This window comes from Mustela nivalis (assembly GCF_964662115.1).
Source record: "Mustela nivalis genome assembly, contig: HAP1_SCAFFOLD_781, whole genome shotgun sequence".
In the NCBI taxonomy this organism is placed as follows: Eukaryota; Metazoa; Chordata; class Mammalia; order Carnivora; family Mustelidae; genus Mustela; species Mustela nivalis.
The window spans coordinates 56,595-82,377 of NW_028135883.1; the positions used below are offsets into that span (position 1 = coordinate 56,595).

General features: G+C 35.3%; 1 long non-coding RNA gene across 1 annotated transcript; it reads right to left on the bottom strand.

The window, feature by feature from the left end:
• Nucleotides 1-1,287: 1,287 nt before the first annotated feature.
• Nucleotides 1,288-7,033, bottom strand: LOC309857491. The gene is made up of 3 exons (XR_014307737.1): nt 6,967-7,033; nt 3,292-3,475; nt 1,288-1,367 (listed from the first exon to the last, which is right to left on the bottom strand). It is a non-coding gene; the product is annotated as an uncharacterized lncRNA (long non-coding RNA).
• Between the last annotated feature and the right edge of the window lie 18,750 nt (nt 7,034-25,783).

Here is a 25,783-nt window from a genome sequence, read left to right on the forward strand (position 1 = left end):
CACAGAAGCATTATTAATGGCCAAAAAGTGGAAACAACCCAAAGGTGCATCAAATGATGAATGAACAACAGTTTTAGCCCACAATGGAGTACTGTTTGATAATAAGGAATGAAGCACTGATATATGCTATGACACAGATGAACCCCAAAAACATTAAGCGAAGGAAGCTAGTCATAAAGGACCACACATTGTGTGATTCCCCATATATGAAATATTTAGAATGGGCAACTCTATAGAGGCAGAAAGTAGACTGGTGGTTGCCTGAGCCTGGGGGCAAGGATTAAGGGTTTCTTTTCAGGGTAATTAAAATGTTCTACTTGATGGCAGTAATGGTTGCCCAACTCTATCAATATACCCAAACATTGAACTACAAATATTAAATGGGTGAACTGTATGGAATGTGCATTCCATCTCAATACAGCTTTTAAAAAAATCCAATCGCAAGGCCAAGATAATTTTCTTAATTCTCTCTTTTGGGTATATATAGTATACATGATCTAAATATTTCTGTGCATTTATTATATATTAAAAAGGAAAAGAAAATGAAGGAAATGCCTAAGTTCAACTGGTTTGTGAAATCACTTTTCTGTACAAGTTATCCTGAAATCAGTACAGATTCTGTATCCATTCAAAAAAAGAAGATGAGAAATAAGACAATTTTCTGAAACATTCTATTAAACATTATCTTCTGCTTTTACGTGGCTTAGCTCATGATGGTAACAGAGAGATCATTTAAAAACATTATTTAGCACACCTGGGTGGCTCAGTTGTTCAAGCATCCAACTCAGGATTTTATCTCAGGTCATGATCTTATGGGTCATGGAATCAAGCCAGCTTGGGGCTCTCTGCTGGGCAGGGGTCTGCTTGAAATTCTCTCCATCTCCCTCTGCCTCTCCAACCGCCCCACCATAAATAAATAAATAAGTCTTTAAAAAAATTATTTAGTAGGAAAAAAAGTCCCAATTTCTGTGAAGAATGATGTATAAGTTTCAACTTTCCTAAGGGTAACTACCATAAGAAAAACATGTATAAAACAAATAACAGAATGAAAGTCAAAGTTTAAGAAATAAGTATATTGTGAAGATACTAAAATTATACTAAATTAATTATAATGAAAAAGAGAAGGAAGTGATCCATGGAAATAAGCATCCTAAAACACTTCATATTATTTAACCAACTACAGATTAACTTGACATGTTACATTTCATACATACCTGATTCTTACTCTGAGCCAGTTTTTCCTTTAAGTCTTTTACCTCATCTTCTAAATTCGTACAACAACGTGATTTCACCTCCAGTGAAGCCTCTGACATAGACAGTGTTTTTAGGGTATTGGCCAGTTCTTCTTGAAGTTGTCTCATAGAAGCCTAATAAGACATTTCTGTTACTGGTTTTATAAATCATCTTACTATTAAGATATGTTAACAATATATAACTTTAACCTATTTACCTGGAAAATTTCACTACAAACATCGATTCATCTCCTTTTCCTAACATGTACACATTATGGCTGTTTAATGAATTTGGTTAAATACACAAAAAGATGTTATCTGCCTAGTCAGTATTATGTTACTTAGTTAATTAATTCAGCCCCACTACCCTTTCCTTGTAGGTGAATTTTCCCAAAGCTTCCCAATCGACTGAAGTCTCAAAAAGAAATGGGTATATAGGTGGGACTAGCATTGGTAAATTCTACAGTATGAAATGTTTTCCTTCTTTTTTATTAGAGGCTTCAATTAATGTCAGAGTTCCTCACATGTTCAATCCTCTGCTCAAATCCTTTTAATAGATAACTATCTCAGAACATAAGTGAAGTCATTCTAATGGCCTTCAAGACCCTAGATGACCTGGCTTTCACCTCTCTCCCTGACCTCCATTCCTGCTACACAAGAATTCTGCCACCCCTCATTAATCTGAAAATGGAGATCCAATGCCCAGTTAATAAATTACAGAGATACAATTCTCTTTCTGTTGGATAAACTTAGGCCCAAATGATAGTAACTGAGATTTGAAATGAGCAAATTATTTGTAAAATAGCTTAAAAAATTATAAATAGCAGTGGGAAGATTAAATCAAATATAGTTTTGCTAAAGCTCATCACAATTGCCCCAAATTATGATTTAATGAAAAGGAAGGGCCTTCAAAGGATTGAAAGGTCATAAGGATACACGATTTCAGACTAAAAATTCAAATTTACATAAATAATAAAATCAAGCCAACCTAAAATGTATATAAAGGTACTATGTATAGTTTGCATAAATGTACACATATATTAAAGTATATATGTATATACATATATACATATATTTATACTTATAAATATATACTTGTATATATGGATAAAAAGTACTGAGATACTGTACTTTTTATTCAGTTCACTTGGGAAATCTGGAGCTAACTGTCAAGTTAATCCACTTAATTGAATCTCAATTTCAAAATATGCATGCTTTAAAAATCCTCTATGTTTGCAGTGTTGGCTTTTAAAATATATATACATATATACATGGAGAAAATATATATATACAAACACATATATATACATATATATACATATATACATATACATATATACATATATTTTATATATAATATATATTTTTTTATTTTATATTTTATAAATATATATTTAAAAAAGTAAAAGTTTAAGAGAACTTAAAAAAAATGTTCAAAAGAAGTAGCCTTTTTAAATACAAGGATTTTTATCCTACATGAACACAAATTTTAATAAAAATGACAGCTAAATTTGTCATAGATATACAGGTAGATATAGTATGTGAAATAAAATTTCTTTACAAAACACTTAACTAATTCCATCATAGTCTCAAGGTGATTTAGCCTATATTTTAATATAAAAGATCCAAAACTGGGGTGCCTGGGTAGCTCAGTTGGTTAAGTGTCCTACTCTTGGTTTCAGCTCGGGTCATGATCTCAAGGTTTTAAGATCCAACCCTGAGTCAGGCTCTTCACTCAGAGTCTGCTTGAGATTCTTATCCCTCCTTTTCCCACCCCCTCTACACATCCCCTACTCATGCTCTCTCTCTCTAAAAATAAATAAAATATTCTTTAAAAGATAGCCAACATGCATATTTATTTCAATTTACCCTCCATCCCTTCATTCAGAAAATACACATAGAATTCCAATAAATTAATGATTTTAGCTATAAATATCATAGTTCCTATTAGTATAAAACTAAATTTTTTATCTATTTTATACCTAAGTAATACACATTAAATCAAAGGGATATTATAAATAATAGTGATGGAAATATGCAATTTTTATCAAAGACTTACCTGATTGACATTATTTCTTAGAGTCCTCAATTCCATATCTAGTGCTCTAAGATTAAATTCAAGTTCTTGTTTCATTTCAACTTCTTTCTTATACTGCTCTTCTCTTTTTGTTAGTTCCTCCTGAATCTTTCCATATAAGCTTTCAGCATTTATTCTTTTTTGTTGTTCTTGTTTTAGAGTAAATCTGCAAATAAATGTACTTATTTTAAAATTTGTTTTGTAAACAATAAAAAGCTCATGTTATGATCTGGTGCCACATATGCTGGTTTATTATCCAAATGAAATTTCTATGTTCTCAATTATTTTCCTTTCTAGGGCTCATGTTTGTAATTTCTCACTTCAATCTCTTCCAAAAGACATATATAGTTGAAAAGAAGCAATGAAAAAGCATTATGCTGCTTAGTACTAGTATCTCTGGGAGACATCTCTGGGAGATACATTAGGGAAAGGAATTTTGAAATTATTCAAGAGAGAATGGAAAATTATTGTTTTTTCCACATACTCGTAATTACTCCTCCATTAGAAAAGATAATTTAGTTAATATTTAAAAAGAGAAGTTCCTGTCTCGCACGGAGGTCTTTTATCCATTTTGAGTTTATCTTTGTGTATGGTGTAAGAGAATGGTCGAGTTTCATTCTTCTACATGGATAAAAGTCCTCAATGTGAGACAGGACTCCATCAGAATACTAGAGGAGAACATAGGCAGTAATCTCTTCGATATAAGCCACAGCAAATTCTTTCAAGATATGTCTCCAAAGGCAAAGGAAACAAACGTGAAAATGAACTTTTGGGACTTCACCAAAATCAAAAGGTTCTGCACAGCAAAGGAAACAGTCAGGAAAACAAAGAGGCAACCCACAGAATGGGAGAAGATATTTGCAAATGACAGTACACACAAAAGGTTGATATCCAGGATCTATAAAGAACTCCTCATACTCAACACACACAAAAGAGACAATCATAACAAAAAATGGGCAGAAGATATGAACAGACACTTCTCCAATGAAGACAAACAAAAGGCTATCAGACACATGAAAAAATGTTCATCATCACTAGCCAACAGGGAGATTCAAATTAAAAGCACATTGAGATACCACCTTACACCAGCTAGAATGGCCAAAATGAGCAAGACAGGAAACAACATGTGTTGGAGGGGATGTGGAGAAAGGGGAACTCTCTTCCACTGTTGGTGGGAATGCAAGTTAGTGCAGCCACTTTGGAGAACAGTGTAGAGATTCCTCAAGAAATTAAAAATACAACTTCCCTATGACCCTGCAACTGTACTACTGGGTATTAACCCCCAAAATACAGATGTCGTGAAAAGAAGGGCCATCTGTATCCCAGTGTTTATAGCAGCAATGGCCACGGTCGCCAAACTGTGGAAAGAATCAAGATGCCCTTCAACGGAGGAATGGATAAGGAAGACGTGGTCCATATACACTATGGAGTATTATGCCTCCATCAGAAAGGATGAATACCCAACTTTTGTAGCAACATGGACGGGACTGAAAATAAATAAGAAATAAATTAAAAATATAAAAAATAAAAAAACAAATTAATTAAAAAATGTATGTGAAAAGCCTTCTGTTGAAGATTATACATGCAAATTTGGACTGTAGCTCTATAACATAAACATATGGATTATTTTTGAGAAAATGGTCTATAGCAAATTTTGAGTTTTAGATAACAGTATACTCAAATATACAGCTTGCCAATTCTCATCACAGGTGACACTCAAATTACACATTTATACATCTTTTTTTTTCTTTTTTTAATTTATTTTTTATTTATTTTCAGCATAACAGTATTCATTATTTTTGCACCACACCCAGTGCTCCATGCAATCTGTGCCCTCTATAATACCCACCACCAGGTATCCTGACCTCCCACCCCCCGCCCCTTCCAAACCCTCAGATTGTTTTTCAGAGTCCATAGTCTCCCATGGTTCACCTCCCCTTCCAATTTCCCCCAACTCAACTCCCTTCTCCTCACTATCTCCCCATGTCCTCCATGCTATTTGTTATGCTCCACAAATAAGTGAAACCATATGATAACTGACTCTCAAGCATAACATATAATGTATTATTGGTTTCCCCTATTATCCATTTAATAAATCATTTGAAAACTCTTTTTATAACAACACAGGGTCTATATTTTTTTAATATATTTTTTTATTTTTTATAAACATATATTTTTATCCCCAGGGGTACAGGTCTGTGAATCACCAGGTTTACACACTTCACAGCACTCACCAAAGCACATACCCTCCCCAATGTCCATAATCCCACCCCCTTCTCCCAAACCCCCTCCCCCCAGCAACCCTCAGTTTGTTTTGTGAGATTAAGAGCCACTTATGGTTTGTCTCCCTCCCAATCCCATTTTCTTTCATTTATTCTTCTCGTACCCACTTAAGCCCCCATGTTGGATCACCACTTCCTCATATCAGGGAGATCATATGATAAAAACCATAAGATACCTAGGAATAAACCTAACTAAAGAGACACAGAATCTATACTCAGAAAACTATAAAGTACTCATGAAAGAAATTGAGGAAGACACAAAGAAATGGAAAAATGTTCCATGCTCCTGGATTGGAAGAATAAATATTGTGAAAATGTCTATGCTACCTAAAGCAATCTATACATTTAATGCAATTCCTATCAAAGTACCATCCATCTTTTTCAAAGAAATGGAACAAATAATTCTAAAATTTATATGGAACCAGAAAAGACCTCAAATAGCCAAAGGGATATTGAAAAAGAAAGCCAACGTTGGTGGCATCACAATTCCGGACTTTAAGCTCTATTACAAAGCTGTCATCATCAAGACAGCATGGTACTGGCACAAAAACAGACACATAGATCAATGGAACAGAATAGAGAACACAGGGTCTATATTAAGTAAATAATAAAGAGTGATATGTGCTTGCAGCATAGGCTTTTGAATTAATTTCATCAACATATAAGAGAGATGCTGAAAAACTTAGCAGTAATCATTTTCTATTTCACCTTTTAATCACGCATATGTTTAAAACTAGTTTTTAAAATTTTTTCTGTCTTGAGAAAAATGGCCATTTTCTACTCTGTTGATGGGCATATAAATTAATATAAAATTTCCTGAGAACAATTTAAAAATAGGATCAAAGATGTTCTTTAAAAATTTTTATACTTTAACAACACTACATTGAAGAATTTATTCTGAGTAACCAGAAATGTAGAAACAGATTTATATAAAAAACATTCCTTACAGCATTAATTAAAGTATAGAAAAATGGGGGTAAAAAACCCAAAATTCAATTTGGCAAATAATGAGGTTTCCACATGGTGGATTTCTAAATGGTCATTAAAATTATGTTTTGGAATATTCATTAAATTATTAAAAGTATTCACTGTTAAGAACTTGCTATATTATTTTGAAGAATTTCATACTTCACAGTACTAAAGAAGTTTTCTTCCCTATAAAATCCAAGGTAAGTTAGCAATTTCAAAACATCTATGCATCTCTAGATAAAAGCAAATAATACAAGGCGTGCCTCATTGGCTCAACTGGTAGAGCATGTGACTCTTGATATCACTCTTGACTTCAAGCCCTAAATATATTGGGTATGGAGCCTATTAAAAAAAAAACACACAAGGTAAATAGTACAAGTATTTCCTTAAAACCAAGATATCCTACCTCATACTGCAGAGTTTATCCTCCCATTTTATTTTTTGAAGCTCCAACTTAGATATTATTTCTTTTGTTTTTGATAGATTTTTTTGTAGTCCCTTAGCCAGATTTTCCATTTCTTTATTTTTTCTTTTAAGTTGTTCACATTGATCTTTTTTACGTTCTATTTGTCTTTCATTTGAAAGAACCGCATTCTGGGTTTTCAATAAACTGGCAAAATCTACATCAGAGAAAAAACAAAAACAAATAAAATATATAGGGCACCTGGGTGGCTCAGCTGGTTAAGCATCTGACTCTTGGTTTCAGCTCAGGTCATACATAATCCCAGAGTCGTCGTATCGAGCCCTGCATTGGGCTCCACTCAGCACAGAGTCTGCTTGACATTCTATCCACCCTTCCTCCCTCCTGCTCTGTTCTTTCCCACACCCCCAGTCATGTTTGTTCTCAAATAAATTAATTAAATATAAAAAAAGAAAAATAAACAAAACATGAGTACTTTTTGCATATAAAAGACTGTATGCTTTCACATTCACTCATTCATACATTAAACAAATATATATTGAACGATTTCAATATCAAATATATTACTGGGATGCCTGGGTGTCTCAGTTGGTAAAGCATCTGCCTTCAACTCAGGTCATGATCCCAGGGTCCTGGGATCAAGCTCTACATTGGGCTCCCTACTCAGTGGAGAGTCTGCTTCTCCCACTGTCCCTGCCCCTCCCCCTGTTTATGCACTCTGTCTCTTAAATAAATAAAAATTTTTAAAAAAGCAAAACATATTACACTAAGCTCTGCAGATCTTTGGCTTTTATTTAGCTTAAAGTCTAGGGAAGGAGAACACAATTATAAATTCAGATAGTTCCTCTAATAAAAGAGTTCTATGATCACATAACATAACTTGATCTATAGTAAGAAAGGAAGATTTCCCTGAGGAACTATTCTGAGAAATGAAGGAGGAGCAGGAAGCATGTGAGCAAACGAGGAAGGAAAGCATTAAAGACAGTCTATAGTATGTGCCAAAGTTCTATTGCAATCTGCTTCTGGCCAAGATGGAGTAACAGGTACTGATTTATCTTCCTACCTGAAAAAAGCCAATCAAAAACAGGTAAAATACACTTTAAAATCATTTTCAAGGAAAAGGAATTCAGGCAATGAAGGACAATGATCCCTGTAAACATAGGAAGTTAGCCTAACACATACCTGAGCTCACTGCCTTGGGACAATTTCCAGGCCATGACACAGGAGAAAAAACTGATAGACTTCACCAGACTCCCTGAGTTGAGGTGATGAAACTGAGTCTGGTGAAACCAAGACAGATGAGATCAGAGGTCAAAGCCCTGGTGAGGAGAAACCAAACCAAGAAAGAACCCTGGAGATCAGAAGAGTAATAACCAATGCATGGCCGAAAGGAAATCTCCTGCCACTGGGGGAAAGATCCATCTAGAAAGAGCAGAGGAAACCATTCCTGGAGCTCACATGGCACTAGGGGCAGTATCTATCCCCATTAGCCATGCTGGAAAAACTCATAACCCGCAGCACGATTAATAGAGTTAAGTAGGTCATGCCTCAGCAGTGGGGAATTATGAGCTCTAGGCTGAACACTACTCTGGATTCACCTAACAATTCATAAGAGCAGGATGGGAAAGGATCGAACTGTTTGTCATTAACTGAGCTAGAACTCCAAATAAAGCAAAAAAAGGTAAGTGGAGGCGTAGAAGCTAATTTTTGAAAAACCAAATAGCACTTACAGAGATGTAAATTATGTCAGACATGAAAAACACACTGGATTGGAATAAACACATATTAGACAGCTCAAAATAAAAGACTGAAATTTGACATAGGAAAACTGTGAGAAAACTTCAAGTAACTAATATACTGTTCCCCAAAGAGGTAGAGGAAAGGAACAAGAAAAAAAATATTTGAAGAAAAAACGATGGAGGCATCTAAGTGGATTCGTCAGTGGGTTTCCACCTTCAGCTCAGGTCATGATCTCATGATCTCAGGGTCCTAGGATCAGGCCCAGTGTTAGACTCCCTGATTAGAGGGGAGTCTGATTCTCCCCCTCCTTCTGCCACTCCTCCCTGGCTCGTGCACTCTCTCTCTTTCTCCTTCTCTCTCTCAAATAAATGAATACAATATTTTTTTAAAAAAGAAAAGAAAAAATGGCCAAAACCTTTCTAAAAGTAATGAAAACTACAAACCCACAGATTCAAAAGGATCTTGCTAGGAGTGAAGAAAAGGAAGTAAAACTTTATAATTTTCTTAAAGGACATATGATCTGTTATAACATTACTAGATGGAGGACTATGATGCTTAGGTCATATACTTTAGGCTCTAATCACCAAAATAGCAAAACTACAGAGTTACAGCTAGTAAGAAAAATACATACATACACATACCCACACACACATAAATAAAACTAAATCATAAAAATTACTTGCTCAATCTGAAAGAAATCAGAAAATAAGAGAATGGAATGAAGATCGGAAGGAAAAATTGAAGTCAAACAACATGATGACAGATTCAAATCGACTACATCAATAATCACATTAAATGAAAATGCTCTAAAAGCCCCAATGAAATGGCAGACATCAAAATGGATAAAAAAGGAAGACCCAGCTATCTGCCACCTATTAAAAATGCATTTTAAATGTAAAAACTACAAATGTGTTAAGAGGCCAGAAACATGACAGACCACACTAACACTGGGCAAAAGAAAGCTAAGCCTGAGCGGTTACATTAATACCACACAAAATAGATTTCAAAACAAAAAACATTAGCAGCAGTAAATAAGTTTATTTAATAATGATAAAACAGTCAACTAAAGGAGGCATAATAAACCTAAATATTTATGCATTTATTAACAGGTTCAAAATACATAAAGTAAAATTGACAGGACTTCAGAGGAACAAGCAAATTCACAATTATATTCAGATTTCAGTAGGCAGAAAATCAGCAAGGACATAGTAGACTTGAACACGACTCTTCTTCTCAAGCATCCATGGAACACTTACCAAAAGAGACGATATTCTGGATCATAAAATAAATTATAATAGGAGAAGTAAGTCAAAAGAACTGAAGTCATAAGAGTGTGTTTTATGACCACAAAGAAATCAAATTAGAAATCAAGAATAAAAATATCTCTGGAGAATACTCAAATATTTGCAAACTAATTAACACACATCTAAATAAACCCTGGGTCAGGGCACCTGGGTGGCTCAGTCAGTTAAGTGTCTACCTTAGGCTCAGGTCATGATCTCAGGGTCCTGGGATCAAGCCCCACACTGGGCTCCCTGCTTAGAGGGGAGTCTTCTTCCCCCCTCCCAGCTCATGCTCTCTCTTTCTCTCTCTCTCTCTCTCAAATAAATAAAATTTTAAATAACCCCCAGGTCAAAGAAGTAAAGAAAAAAGAAATTAAAAAATATTCTGAACTGAATGGAAGTGAACATATAACACATAAGAATTTCTGGAATCCTGCAGTAGCAGCACTCACATGAACATTTATAGCACTGAATGTATGTACTAAAAAAGAAGAAAAGCCTCAAACTGATGACCTTTGGCTCCACCTTAAGAATAATTAGTAAAATAGTAGTTAAAGAAAAGTTTGATAAACTTTGGTTATGTAGAAAAATCTGACAGAATTTTTTAAAAAGCTACTAAAACTAATAAGTAAACTTACTAAGTTCAAGAATAAACCTGGACCCATACCCAGTATCATAAATAAAAAAAGAATTCAAAATGGGAGCGCTTGCATGGCTCAGTCAGTTAAGTGGCTGCCTTCAGCTCAGGTCATGATTCACGGGTCCTGGGATCAAGCCCCATGTCCAGCCCTCTGCTCAGCTGGGAGACTGTTTCACCATCTCCCTCAGCCTGCCATTCCCCCTGCTCATGCTCTCTTTCTCTGTCAAATAAATAAATAAACAAATAGAATCTTAAAAAAAAAAAATACAAACTAGATCTCATGGATCACAGACCGAAATGTAAGACCTAAAACTATAAAACTTTGTTATTCAACTGCAAAACTTCTAAAAGAAAGCAGAGAGAAAACCTCTGACCTTGTGCTAGGCAAAGATTTCTCATATAGGAACACCAAAAGCAAAAATTCATAAAAGAACATAGTATAAACTGGACTTCATCAAAAAAGAAAAACTGTTCTTCAAAAGATATTGCTGAGAGAATGAAAAGTCACAGACCGGAAGAAAATTTTGCAAAAAAAAAAAAAAAAAATACAGTTGATAAAGGAACTATATCTAGAATATACAAAGAATTCTCAAAACTCAACAGGTAAGAAAACCCAATTTTTAAAATGACAAAGGATTTGGACAGTTCAAAGAAGATATACAGATGGCAAATAAGCCCACAAATATATGCTCAACATTATAAGTTCTTAGGGAAATGTATACTAAAACCATAATGATCCATATACTACAGTCCCATCAGAACATCTGAGATTTAAAAAACTGACAATACTAAGTGTTATGAATATACAGGGAGAAATCAGAACTCTCAGACATTGCTGGTGGGAACTGAAAATGTTGCAACTACTTTAGAAAACCATTCGGCAGTTTCATAATGGGGGATTACAAAGAGACACGAGACTTAAGGGTTATTTACCTGCCCGAATTACAGTTATGGTTTCATATGCATATACATATGTCAAAACTATCAAATTATACACTTTATACATGTGCAGTTGTCCTAACTTAAGCTGTTGACGGGAAAAAAAAGCTCTATTGTAAGGAAAAATATCTAAAACAGTGGCTGAGATATGGACAGAAGGATATGAAACAATCCAAGATGAGGCTGAGAACTGTGGTCTTTCATCCCAGAATGATGAGAAGTAATAGCTAAGCTTTAAGCAAGGGGGTCACATGATGAAATATAAATTTTTAAAAAATATATGGTAACTATGGTTGCAGAGTAGACCAAGATTCTGGGAGGAGGCATGACAAGGAAAACAGTCCTGAGGTTGTTTCAGTATTCTAGAACAAATATAGTGGTAACCTGACCTTGGGTGGAGGCACAGAAGAGGAGAGTTAACACACGTCAGGTGTGCCATTCCCATAATGAAAAGTATAGTGGAAATTATGGCTCTTTGCTAAGAGTATTCAACATTTCTCTATTTTCATATAAAATGTATTTCTGAGATGAGTAGCTCTATAACACATCAGTGTTGTATGGTACAGCACTAGACAAGAAGTGCACATATTACTATAGTAATGTACATACAAAGGCTTCATATTTACACAATGGTCTGACCTTTACAATACATACCATGCTGATCAATTAGCAACATGCAAGCCATATGATGACAGTCAGGCATGTGGAAAACCTCCGAAATTCTTTCAGATGGCAAAGTTAAGTCATTGAAGTCATCCTTAGAATCAATTGTTTCTTTGACCTACAAATAAATAATACTACTTCAAAATGTTCCCTGAATATTGATAAAATATACTGAGTGTAGAGAGATGATAAATACACATATCTCTTTATAAGAGCAAAAAAAAAGGTACTTTCAAAAGGACTGATTTTTATCAAAGTGACCTTTATCAATAGCTAGTGTTTCTGAACAACTTTTTCAAAGTATATGTCTGTACAACAAAGGCAGATTTTCTCTTTTTTCACTATACCTTTCCTAAAGTAATTTTATATCATGGAATAATATTCCTGATAAACATTATTTATCAAAATAACATAATAAAATAAAAATTTAAAAATTAATAAATTAAAAAATTTTCTATATATGTATTTACCTCTTCCTTGTCACTAGAAGTTTTCTTTGAATATCTAAAAAAAAAAAAACAATTCTTTTCAGGCAAATACTAAATACTTAAAATATAAGGAATATCTAAATCATATCTAAACTATGTTATTAATAATGTTAACAAAGCACTAAATTCAGATCAAACTGAGCAAAGGAAAATCATAACATAACTTGCATTATTTGATACGAAGAATTATACCACATTTTTTGTTGTCATTTTCAATAAATAAAGCTTTTACTGGTTCTAAAAACTATTTGTAAACTTCAAGTTAAGTTCTGATATGGAAGAAACCCTCTTTAAATAATCATGATATTAGTATTTTGAGGATCTATTGTGTAAATACTATGCATTTTTATGAAAACTTCACATGTTTCAGAGCTATTTTAAGCCTCACAACAATCTTACAAAACATAGGTAATTATATAAGATATTTTACACAGGAAGAAAATGAGGCACAGAAAAAAGTAACTTCCCACAGCTAGTTCAGGTGGTCAGGAGTAGACCCAGAATTCAAATCCAGGAAATGTGCCTTCAAAACACGTGTTTTACAACATATGGTGAAAGTAATATTTAAGTGTTTTTAAGTAATCGGATAGCAAATGAATCTACTAGTATTCCAATTTTAGCTATAATTGTAATAATAATTCATAAATCTTAACCATTTTTTTAAATAAAAAGACTACATATGTAGGCAATATTGAAAATCTACTTTCAAACAACTCAAGATTTGCTTCTTCTACAGAAGCTGATCAATGGGCATTCATTTATTCATTTAACTGTTTATTCCCAAACAGACACTTATTGAGTATACTATATATGTGTCAATGACACTGTTGGTACAGGAATCTTCAACTTTTGTAATTTAGAACTTTATAAGCCAAAAGTAATAATCTATGATAGATTGATAAATAAAATCTTCCCCCTTCCCCCAGAATCTAAACAAATATTAAGTAAATATAACCAGATAATTCAAAGTCCCTAATAAATCCATAACCATTCATGATACTATCAAAGGCACTGAATATCTAAAATTATCAAGGAATGGGGGTGCCTGGGTGACTCAGTGGGTTAAAGCCTCTGCCTTCAGCTCAGGTCATGACCCCAGGGTCCTGGGATCAGGTCCTGCATTGGGCTCTCTGCTCAACAGTGAGCCTGCTTCCCTTCCTCTCTCTCTGCCTACTTGTGATCTCTCTCTCTCTCTGTCAAATAAATAAATAAAATCTTTAAAAAAACAAAAGCTAATATTTTTGGGAGCCTGGGTGGCTCAGTTGGCTAAGCCACTGCCTTTGGCTCAGTGGCCTTCTCCCCTCTTGTGCTCTCTCTTACTCTCTATCCCTCTCTCTTAAATAAATGCTCGACATTTCTCTTATACCACACACAAAGATAAACTCGAAATGTATCAAAGACATCAATGTGAGGCAGGAATCTATCAAAATCCTAGGGGAGAACATAGGCAGTAATTTCTTCGACATAGGCCACAGCAGCTTCTTTCAAGACATGTCTCCAAAGGCAAAGGAAACAAAATTGAAAATGAACTTTTTGGGACCTCCTCAAGAAAAAAAATTTCAACAAATGAAACAATCAACAAAACAAAGATACAACCCATGGAATAGGAGAAAATATTTGCAAATGACACTACGGACAGAAGGCTGATATCCAAGATCTAATAAAGAACTCCTCAAATTTAACACAAAAAAAAAACAGAAAATCACATCAAAAAATGGGCAGAGACATGAACAGACACTTCTTCAAAGAAGACATACAAATGGCTAATGGACACATGAAAAAATGGTCATCTTCACTAGCCATCAGGGAGATTCAAAGCAAAACCACATTGAGATACTACCTTACACCAGTAAGAATGGCCAAAATCAACAAGACAGTAAACAACAAGTGTTGGAGAAGATGTGGAGAAAGGGGAACTCTCTTACACTATTGGTGGGAATGCAAGTTGGTACAGCCACTTTGGAGAACAGTGCAGAGATTCCTTAAGAAATTAAAAATAGAGCTTCCCTATGACCCTATAATTGCACTACAGGGATTTACACCAAAGATACAGATGTAGTGAAAAGAAGAGCCATCTGTACCCCAATGTTCATAGCAGCAATGGTCACAATCCCCAAACTGTGCAAAAAGCCAAGATGCCCTTCAACAGACAAATGGATAAAGAAGATATGGTCCATATATACAATGGAATATAATGCCTCCATCAGAAAGGGTGAATACCCAACTTTTGTATCAACATGGACGGGACTGGATGAGATCATGCTGAGTGAACTAGGTCATGCAGAGAGAGTCAATTATCATATGGTTTCACTTATTTGTGGAGCAAGTAATAACATGGAGCACATTGGGAGATAGAGAGGAAAAGTGAGTTGGAGGAAATCGGAGGGGGAGACAAACCATGAGAGTGGTGTACTCTGAGAAACAAACTGAGGGTTTTGGAGGGGTTGGGGTGGGGGGTTGGTTGAGCCTGGTGGTGGGTATTAAGGAGGGCACAAATTGCATGGAGTGCTGGGTGTGGTCCATAATCAATAAATATTGGAGCACTGAGAAAAAATTAAATTCTAAAAAATCCTTTGAAATATTTTTAAAAGATTTAATAAACTGATGTTTTCTAATAATTTTACTGGTAAATAATAAAAAACCAGTTTTTTGTAAAATTCTGCTAGCCATCTCAATTCATTTATTAGTTCACAGAAAAGTTATGAAGTCCAACCATATATAAGCACATCCCTTGCTTCAAAGATTGATAAATATACAATTACAATACAATGTCTTTGTGGCAACAAAACAACTGTGGACCTCTTTGTAGGAGCTGTGGAACCAAGCATCATGAACCAAGGGACCTAGGAAAACTCTTGCCTACCCATGCATCAGATAACAGACACACTCACTAAAGTCCCAGCTATAGAGCCAGCAATAGTCCACAGACTGGCTCCAGCCCCTTCCTCTCAACCACATCTGGGAACCCTTGGAACACACTTAGATATTCACCCATTGAAGAGAGAGCCGTTTTGGAAAACTAAATTTCTTACAGTAAAGTTCCAGCACACAACTAGAGCAAAAACAAAGCAAAACAGGTTTGGATACACTGGAAAGTTAGTCATTAAAGACTACTTCAAATGCAAAGACAACAATGTAAAACTTCAAAGAATATAAAAAGTCAAGGAAATATTATACCACGAAATGATCACAATAATCTTCCAATAATTGATCTCAAACACATGAAGATCAGTAGTTTATCCAAAAAAGAATTCAAAATAGCAGTTTTAAGTAAACTCAGTGAGCTACAAGAAAACACAAAAAGCCCTATGACCCAGCAATTGCACTATTGGGTATTTACCCTAAAGATACAAACGTAGTGATCCAAAGGGGCACGTGTACTCGAATGTTTATAGCAGCAATGTCCACAATAGCCAAACTATGGAAAGAACCTAGATGTCCATCAACAGATGAATGGATCAAGAAGATGTGGTATATATACACAATGGAATACTATGAAGCCATCAAAAGAAATGAAATCTTGCCATTTGCGACAACATGGATGGAACTAGAGCATATCATGCTTAGCGAAATAAGTCAAGCGGAGAAAGACAACTATCATATGATCTCCCTGATATGAGGAAGTGGTGATGCAACATGGAGGCTTAAGTGGGTACGAGAAGAATAAATGAAAGAAGATGGGATTGGGAGGGAGACAAACCATAAGTGACTCTTAATCTCACAAAACAAACTGAGGGTTGCTGGGGGGAGGGGGTTTGGGAGAAGGGGGTGGTATTATGGACATTGGGGAGGGTATGTGTTTTGGTGAGTGCTGTGAAGTGTGTAAACCTGGTGATTCGCAGACCTGTACCCCTGGGGATAAAAATATATGTTTAGAAAAAATAAAAAATTATATTAAAAAAAAAAAAAAAGAAAACACAAAAAGCCAGTTCAGGAGTGCCTGGGTGGCTCAGTCTGTTAAGCACCTGACCTTTGATTCTGTTTCAGGTCATGGTCACAAGGTCATGAGATGCACCCCTGCATTGGACTTATGCTCAGTGCAGTCTGCATGTCCCTCTCCTTCTCCCACTCACCTGGCTCACACACATGCTCTCTCTAAAATAAATAAATAAACAAATAAAATCTTAAAAAACAAACAAACAAAAAAAAAAAAAGCCCAGTTCAATAAGATGAGAAAAATACTAGAAGAACAAAATGAGAAGTTTAATAAAGAGTTGGAAGGGCACCTGGGTGGCTCAGTCAGTTAGGTGTCTGCCTCTTGGTTTTAGCTCAGGATTGTGGGATTGAGCCCCAGGTCTGCTTGACATTCTCTCTCCCTCTCTCTGTCCCACCCCCAACCTGATCTCTTTCAATTTCTCTCTCAATAAATAAATAAAATATATATTTTTTAAAAGAGCTGGAAATAGTTAAAAAATAACTAAAAAATTCTGGAGCTGAATAATATAGTGAATGAAACGGAAAAAAGCAATAGAAATCACTGACAAGGGGCGCCTGGGTAGCTCAGTTGGTTAAGCGTCCGCCTTCAGCTCCCGTCATGATTTCAGGGTTCTTAGATCCAGCCTGTCATCAGGCTCCCTGCAGGGAGCCTGCTTCCCACTCTCTCCCTGCCTGCTTCTCTGCCTACTTGTGATCTTTCTTTCTCTGTCAATTAAATAAATATAAAATCTTTTTAAAAAGAGAGAGAGAGAGAGAGAAAAAGAAATCACTGAGAGGAAAATGGATCAAAAAAAATCTTGTGAGTTTAAAGTTTTCAAATTTTAGAACTTTCAAATTATCCAATCAGTGGAGAACAAAGAAAAAAGAAAGAAAAGAATGAGAAAAGCCTATGTGATTGTGGGATACCACTAAAAGAAACATCATGTAAATTACTGCAGTTCCAGAAGGAGGAAAAGGGAGAAAAAGACATAAAGCTTAAAGAAGTCATGGGTGAGAACTCTCAAACCTGGGGAAACATTTAGAATCCAAGTTTATGAAGCTCAGTCATCAAAAAAACTAATTAAAGAGATTTTCTCCAAAACACATTATAATAAAACCATCGAAAATCAAAATCAAAGAGAGAATCATAAAAGCAGCAAGAGAAAAGAAGCTTGTCACCTACGAGTGAGCCCTCATAAGGCTATTAGCAGTTTCTCAGCAGAAACCTTATATGCCAGGAGAAGAATAGGAATGTATATTCAAAATGCTGAGAGAGGGGCGCCTGGGTGGCTCAATGGGCTGGGCCTCCGCCTTCAGGTCAGGTCATGATCTCTGGGTCCTGGGATTGAGCCCCACATCAGGCTGTCTGCTTGGGGGGAGCCTGCTTCCCCCTCTCTGCAGCCTGATTTTCTGCCTACTTGTGATCGCTCCCTGTCAAATAAATAAAATCTTAAAAAAAAATGCTGAGAGAAAAGAACTGCCAACCAAGAATACTTTACTGAGCAAAATTATCCTATAGAAATCAATCAAATCAAATCAGTAAGTTTGATACACATTAACAGAATGAAAAAAATTACATGATCATCTCAATACGTGCAGAAAAAGCATTTGACAAAATTCAACATCTTTTCATGATAAACACTCTCAATAAAGTGGGTACCAAAGTATCATACCTAAACATAATTAACACCACACAGGAAAAACCCACAGCTAACATCATACTCAGTGGCAAAACACTGAAAGTTTTTCCTCTAAGTTCAAGAATAAGACAAAGGCACTCACCTTACCACTCGTATTCAACATCAGACTAGAAAAAGAAATGAAAGGCATCCAGATCAGAAAAGAAGAAATCAAATTGTCTTTGTCTGCAGAGGATATGATCTTACATATAGAAAATCCTGAAGATACCACTAGCAAAGATGGAACTAGCAAAGATGAAGGATGCAATATCCACATATACAAATCCATTACATTTCTATACATTAACCCAAAAAATCTGAAAAAGAAATTTAAAACTACCATTCACAAAAGCATCAAAAAGAACAAAATACTTAGGAATAAACTTAACCAACGAGGTGAAAGATATGTACACTAAAAACTGAGACTTTGATCAAAGAAACATCAGACACACAAATAGGAAGATAACTCATTATTTATAGCTTAGAAAAATCAACATTAAATATCCACATGACTCAAAGCCATCTGTAGATTCAAGGCAATCCTTGTCAAAATTCCAGGGACATTTTTCAGAGAAATAGGTAAAAAGGATACTTAAATTTATATAGAACAAAAAACACCCCAAATAAGCAAATAATTCCTGGGAAAGAACAAAGCTGGAAGCATCACACTTCCTGTTTTCAAACTGTTACAAAGGTATAAAAATCAAAATAGGATGACCGTTTATTTAAAAAAAAACAAACAAACCGCAAAACCCAAAGAAAAAGAATCAAGAACTGGACAATAAACCCATGGATGTAGTCAACTAAAATTTGATGAGGGAGCTGAGCACACTCAAGGAAGAAAAGATAATCTCTTCAATAAATGATCCTGAGAAAACTGGATATTCACATGCAGAGAATGAAACCGGACCCCTAACTTACACCACTCATAAAAATTAACCAAAACTGGGTTAAAGACTTAATTATATAACCTTAAACCATAAAACTCCTACAAGAAAACAGGGGGAAATCTCCCTGATATTGCCAACATTGTTGGCAATGATTTTGGATGTGATATCAAAAGTACAACCAACAAAAGCAAAAACAGTGGAACAAGCAATGTTTCTGCACGGCAAAAGAAATGAGCAATGCTCTAGTTCCACTTATGTTGAATATATAGGGGAAGGAAAGGAAAAAATAAGATAAAAACAGTGATGGAAGCAAACCGTAAGGGACTCTTAACTAGAGAAAAGAAACAGAGCTGCTGGAGGGGAAGTGGGTGGGAAGATGGTCTAACTGTGTGGTGGGCTCATCACTTGTGAGGAGCACTGGGTGTTACATGCAAGTGATGAATCACTAAAGTCTACCCCTGAAACTAATAATACAATATATGTTAACTAAGTTGAATTTAAATAAAATCTAAAAAACAAAGCAGAAACAAGTAACATAATGAACATGCAACATACAGAATGGATGAAAATATATGTAAACCACACTATCTGAAAAAAGGTTAATATGTAAAGTATATAAAAAATTCATACAATTCAACAGCAAAAAAAAATTCAATTAAAAACTGGGCAAGGCATCTTAATAGACAGCTTTCCTCAGAAGATATTCAAATGGCCAACAGGACCAAAAAATGGGCTCAACATCACTATTCATCAGGGAAATGCATATCAAAACCATAATGATATATCTATCACTTCACACCTGTTAAAATGGCTTACATCAAAAAGGGAAGAGATACCACTGGCAAAGATGTACAGAAAATGGAATCCTTACACACTGTTACAGGACTGTACACTGGTACAGCCACTGTGCAAAACAGTGTGGAGGTTCCTCAACAAACGAAAAAATAGAACTATCAGAATATCCAGTAATCCCATTTCTGGGAACATTCTGACAGAAATGAATCAGTATCTCAAAGAGGTATCTGTCCCTCTACATTTACTGCAGCATTATTTATAGCAGCCAAGACACGGAAACGACCTATGTGCCCATCAGTGGATCCACTGATTTAAAAAATGTGGTATACACTTACAATGGAATATTTTTAGCCACAAAAAAAAGAGGGAAACCCTGCCATCTGCAACAACATGAATGAACCTTGAGGGAATTAAGCTAAGTGAAGGAAGTCATGCAAAAAGATAAATACTCTATGATCTGACTTACTCATGGAACCTTGAAAAAAAAACACACATTTATAGATTTGTGGTTGCCAAAGGTAGGAAGCTGTGGGAAATGGGTAGATATTGGCTAGAGGGTACAAACTTCCTGTTACAAGAAGAGTAAGATCTGAGGATCTAATGTACAGAATGGTGATTACAGTTAATAATACTGTTATATATTTAGAAGTTGCTAAAGGAGTTGCTAAAAAAGAAATGATAATTATGTGAGGTGATAGAGCTATTAACACTATTAGCATTTTACAATATAAAAGTATATTAAAGTAATACAGGTATACCTTACATTTACACAGTTATCTGTCAATTATACCTCAAAAAATCTGGACAAAATTCAACAATACTCAGATGTCAAAAATAGCATTAATGTGCTTAATTTTGTTTGAAAATAAAATTTTTGGGGGGTGCCTGGGTGGCTCAGTCAGATAAGGTCTGCCTTCAGCTCAGGTCATGATCTCCAGGTCCTGGGATCGAACCCCAAATCAGGCTCCCCACTGAGCTTCTCCCTCTCGCTTTGCCCCTCCCTCCTTCTCATACTCTCTCTCTCACAAATAATTTCTTTTTAATTTTCTTAAAGAAAATGATTTGGTAACTTTTGTATACTTTTAGCTTACTATTTAATCCTAATATAAAAGCTAGACTTACTAATACAAAATTATAATTACTTTTTCATGGACTAAATGCATGCAAGAGAATATTATTAGCATATAGCTACATAAACTCACAAAAAGACTAAATTTCCCACAAGAGATTATTAATTTAGGAATTGAGCATGAGCCCCTAAGAGCACTGTAAACAAAAACAAAGCTAGCAATTATTGTTTTAAAACTGTTAAACAGATAACTCTAATCCTACTCATGAGTGAAGTAAATACAATAAACAATAAGCTACACAGGCAAAATAGCCAGTAGTAGAGGAGAAAAACTAAAGCAGAGAAATCAAATTTTGATGTGCTATAGGATAACTAAGAAATCAGGATATTTCCTGAAATATAGGATAACCAAGAAAGGCCTTAATTTTTTTTTAAGATTTTATTTATTTATTTGACAGAGAAAGAGATCACAAGTAGGCAGAGAGGCAGAGAGAGAGGGGGAATCAGGCCCCCTGCTGAGCAGAGAGTCCTGTGCAGAGCTCCATCCCAGGACCCCTGCATCATGACCTGAGCTGAAGGCAGAGATTCAACCCACTGAGTCACCCAGGCACCCCGAAAGGCCTTAATTTTTAAGCACATCTTAAAAAAAAGAAAAAAAGGAAGGAGCAAGGAGCAAGCAAGCCATAAGAGAGTATTGATGGGAAAAGCACTCCAGAGTCAACAGCAAGTAGAGAGGTATGCTCAAAGTGTTTATAGAGAGCAAACAAGAAAAAAAAAGAAAAACATTCAGTGTGCCTCAACAGAGTGAAAAGGACAGAAAATAGGAGTTCAAATCAAGGAGAGGTGGTAAGCAATAGGGAGAGACCCTAGATGAATAGATCATACAAGGCCTTGTAGTGTTAGAAAAAACTTCGGCACATACTCTGAGTGAAATCAGAGACAATTGGGGTTTGAGCAGAGGAAGACATAATCTGACTTGTGTTTTAAAAGATCCACTGTGTTTAGAATAAATGGAAAAAGAAAAGGCAAAAGAACAAACAAACAAGAAGACCAATTAGTTAATAATTACACTTATACAGACAACATATGACAGTGGCTTGGTCATGGAGGATGTGCTTGGCTTCTGGATATATTTTGAAGAAAGACCTGACAAGATTTTCTGACAGAGTAGATGGGACATGTATGAAAAAGAAAAAGACAGGAATCAAAGATGATACCAAGTTTTTTGGCAGAGCAACTAGAAGAATTGTCATTAACTTAATTGGGAAAGACAAGAAGGGAAGGTATAAGAAAGAATATCAGTAGTTCAATTTTGGACATGTTAAGTTTGCAATACCCAATAACTATCCCAAAGAAATATCAAATAGGCAGTTTCAGATGTAGGTCTGGAATTCCACAGAGAGATGTGGGCTGGAGATACAACCTTAAGGATCATTAGAATATACAAGATAGTAAAAGTCAAGAGAAGGAAGATCAAGGACTGATTCCTGGAAGACTTCAATGTGGAAGACGTGGAGAATGAAGAGAAAGAAGCAAATCGGGCTGAGATGTACAGATTAGAAAGGCAGGGGGGAAACCAGGTGAGTGAGTGATATTCTGAAAGCTAAATGAAGACAGAATTTTGGAGAAGAGAGTTTTCCAATTGGTCAAAGATTGCTGATAGGTTAAATAAAATGAGATCTAAGAAATTATGTCTAGATTTATTAAAATGAAAATCAGTGGTAACCTTTGAAAAATCAATTCTGGAGTAATGGGAGTGAAAATTACTAGTGATAATTCAATAGTGAATGGGAGGGAAAAAAGGATCACTGAGTGTACATGGTTCTTTTAAGGATTTCATAGCTAAGTGGAATGATTATAGATGACTTAATTTTCTTGTTTAGTTCAATCCTTACATAATAATGACGTAGTATTTTTGTAATATCTTGAAGTTTTTTAAATTGCATACATGTAGCAATATTTTTTTTTAAGTGTCTGACCAAGGGTACGCCTGAGTGGCTTAGTTGGTTAAGTCTCTGATTCTTGGTTTGGCTCAGGCCATGATCTCAGGGTTGTGAGATCAAGCCCTGCACAGGGCTCTGCTCTCAGTGCCAAGCCGGCTTGTCCCTCTCCCCACCACCGCACCTCAAACCCAACTCTCTTTATAATATAAACAAATAAAATCTTTTTAAAAAGCCAGACCAAGGCATTAAATAATTCATGAAGTTATACAAGCAAAAGACTCCTTAAAAATTTTCTATATATATATTATATAACCTGATTATCATTTTTCTCATGCTTAGAAAGACCACAGAAAAACTCTAAGCTCCAACAGCAGTATTTCATGCTTGATAAAATTCATCTAACTCTAGGATATCTTCTACTATACAAAATCATTAGTCAGATTAAAATTCTCTAAGGAAAGTACAAGGGGTTTAGAATGTAGAAAATATTCCTACTTTGTAAATTGAATTCTCATAAATTCTATAATATGAAGTTACTATTGAAAATTTTGGTGGGGTGCATGTAGAAATAGATTCTCTTTAAAAAGGAAGGATAATAGCATGCATGCATCGTACCTTAAGAAGATTCAACACATTAGCAACATCTTAGTTTATAGCACAGGGATCAAATGAAATGTTTGTATAGAACATGGGACAAGTTGCCATATGAAATCTCTTGGTAATATTCAGATCAATTTGAGGGTCCAACATTTGAGCACTCATGCACTAGGAACCAAAACCAAAACCTAGTGACTAGCAATTTTGTTGGTAATAAGAGTCCCAGTATAGCAGGTAACTTCCTTTTGCAACACATCAGATTTTAAATGTATTCTATTTTTCACAAACTCAACCATTCTCCTACACCATACACAATGATAAATTCTAAATGGATGAAAGACCTCAATGTGAGACAGGAATCCATCAAAATCCTAGAGCAGCCCATAGGTAGTAACCTCTTTGACATCAGCCACAGCAACTTCTTTCAGATCATGTCTCCAAAAGCAAAGGAAAAAAAAGTGAAAATGAACTTTTGGACTTCCTCAAGATAAAAAGCTTCTGCACAGCAAAGGAAACAGTCAACAAAACAAAGAGACAACCAACAGAATGGGAGAAGATATTCACAACTGACACTACAGATAAAGGGCTGGTATCCAAGATCTATAAAGTACTTCCCAAACTCCACACCCAAAAAACAAATAATCAAGTCAAAAAATGTGCAGAACAACAGACTCATGAAAAAGTGCTCCACATCACTCCATATCAGGGAAATACAAATCAAAACCATAAAGAGATACCACCTCACACCAGTCAGAATGGCTAAAATTAACAAGTCAGGAAATGACAAATCCTGGTGAGCATGCGAAGAAAAGGGAACCCTCCTACACTGTTGGTGGGAATGCAAGCTGGTGCAACCACTCTGGAAAATTGCATGGAGATTCTTCAAAAAGGGAAAACTAGAGCTACCCTATGACCCAGCAATCGCACTACGGGGTATTTACCCTAAAGATACAAAAGTAGTGATCGGAGGGGCACAGGCACCTGAATGTTTATAGCAGCAATGTCCACAATAGCTGAACAATGGAAAGAACCTAGATGTTCTTTCAAGATAAATGAATGGATATCAACAGATGAATAGATAAAGAAGATGTGATACACACACACACACACACACACACACACACACACACGATGGACTACTATGCAGCCATCAAAAGAAATGAAATCTTGCCATTTTCGATGACATGGATAGAACTAGAGGGTATTATGCTGAGCAAAATAAGTCAATCAGAGAAAGACAATGATTGTATGATCTCCCTAAGATGAGAAAGTTGAGAGGCAACATGGGGGACTTGAGGGGTAGGAAAGAAATAAATGAAACAAGATGGGATCAGAAGGGAGACAAACCATAGGAGACTCTTAATATCACAAAACAAACTGAGGGTTGCTGGAGGGGGGGGTAGGGAGAGGGTGGTTGGGTTATGGACATTGGGGAAGGTATATGCTATAGTGAATGCTATGAAATGTGTAACCTGGCGATTCACAGACGTGTACCCCTGGGGCTAATAATACATTATATGTTAATAAAAAAAATAAAGGAAATGCATGGAGGAATTAGAAAGAATGGGAAAACGAAGGGGGTAAAATCAGAGGGGGAGATGAACCATGAGAGACTATGGACTCTGGGAATCAAACTGAGGATTTTAAAGGGTAATGAGGTTGGAGAGTTCAGTGAGCCCAATGATGGGTATTAAGTAGGGCATGTATTGCATGGAGCCCTGGGTGTTATACACAAACAACAAATCACAGAACACTACATCAAAAACTAATGATGTATTGTATGGTGACTCCCATACCATAATAAAAAAAAAAAAAAAAGAAGAAGAAGAAAAAAGAAAGAAGAAGAAATGCTGGGATAGAAAAATAAATAAGTAAATAAAAGTATTCTAAAATTTGCATAAAACATGACATCAAACTAAAAACTTTAAATATACTTTGTTAAACAATCAGTACTATGTAGACTTAAACTCATTTTTTCCAACAGTCACATACTACATTGTTTTACAGGGGTAAAAATTTCCTTCCCTATTGACAGATACTTAAGACTATCTCTAACTTTTTAATATGAAAATAATGCTATAATAAATATCCTTAACATATGTCATATTTTATATATATAAAATGTATAATAAATGTCCTTATAATGTATGTGTGTGTTTAC